Raw genomic sequence first — 1,627 nt, 5'->3', positions numbered from 1 at the left:
GTAAACTCCTGGGAAACATAATGCGAGACGACCCGAAAAAAACCCTCTTGCGTCCCACCTGAGGGCCGCGACCCAGACTTTGGGAAACAATGCAATGTCTATCATTGTCCTCTTTTGCTTTCTTCTTTACGAACACAATCCATAATTTTTTATTTGTTCATTTTGAGGGAGGACGGGGGATAAAATATGCAAAAAAAAACAACAACAAAAAAAAACATGAATGTGATGTTGCGGAGCAGATGTGGGGGTCAGAGTGCGGAGCGGCTGCCGTGCCTCGAAGCTTCCACTACATTCCACACCATCTGCGGATGAGCGGCTCGATTGAGCAGAAATGATGAGCTGGAGGAAAACAAACATGCAGGCCCGGGCTAATGAAAGAAGGAGGCGGGGATTTGAACCATCATACGGTACAAATCATACTGTGCAATAATGACATGTCTCCTCACCCTCACCCCTACGGTACACCCCCGACCCGTCACTCCATTTTCTGCCCGCAGCCCAAACAGATCGACACCAACCCATAACCTGACTGGGACGTAAACACATCGCACTGATGAAACCGTCTACTACTGTTCTGTGGATCGCTGCAGCTCGGCTCTGATGACATTCTTTCCTCTTCAGCGATCGCGTCCTCGCATTTTCTGCTTCGCCGATTTTTTTTTTTTCTTTTCCTGTGAAATTTGGATTGTGCGTAACAGTCCATGCGTGTCTAGCACAAACAGAGTTGGCCTAAAAACGTCAGAGAGCGCGGTCGTCGACCTACACGCCAATAAACAACCGCTCCGAGAGTGAACACTGGAGGGCAGTGTTTCCCAAACTTTTTTTTTCTGGGGACTCATATTTTAAAAGTCGCAAACTTTCGCGACCCAAGTCAATAGACATTATTTGTAAACTCCTGGGAAACATGATGCGAGACTACCTGAAAAAAAAAACTCTTGCGACCCACTTGAGGGGCGCGACCCAGTCTTTGGGAAACAATGCTGTAGGTGAACTGAGACAACTGAGTGTTTCTACACCATTCAAATTAATTATTTGTTTTTTTTTTCCCCATATAAGAATTATAAGTAAAAATGACGACGAATATACGATATTGGGTTTGTCTACTGTGTGGTTATGTAAAAGACACGTCGATCCAACATGGCTGCCGCAACGACGCAGCTGCTGCTGGTGGTTTCTGCGTATGGTAAGACAAGCTAATGGTTTGAAGTGCAGCTGGAACCAAAGCAGACATGCTCTGTGATTGGCTGAGGGGGGGAGGGGGCGTGTATTGCAAAATAGCCACAGAACAGCAGCCGCACAGTCGGTCGGCTAAATGCAGACAGGGGGCGGTGTTGGACGGACTGCTGGTGCAGCTGATGTTCTCTGAGAACCCGGGATGACATGTTGGAGGCTGCAGGCATGATGTGGCCACAATGGAGCAGTGTTCGTGTTTCGATGCATCTCATGCTACAGGTAGGTGTGTGTGAGTGTGTGTGAGAGTGTGTGTGTGTGTGTGGGTAGGCAGGCGCTGCCCAGGTATGTTGCAGCCATTGACATTACCTTCATCTTACTAAGCAGGGTCCTTAAAGCCCTTTTCAGATCAGGGGTCTTCTCCGACGGTGAGACTGCCTGCCACTGCAGAGGAGAG

Source organism: Cynoglossus semilaevis, unplaced genomic scaffold (assembly GCF_000523025.1).
Source record: "Cynoglossus semilaevis isolate Cse_v1.0 unplaced genomic scaffold, Cse_v1.0 scaffold419, whole genome shotgun sequence".
NCBI classification, from domain to species: Eukaryota; Metazoa; Chordata; class Actinopteri; order Pleuronectiformes; family Cynoglossidae; genus Cynoglossus; species Cynoglossus semilaevis.
This window is presented reverse-complemented; position numbering follows the sequence as displayed.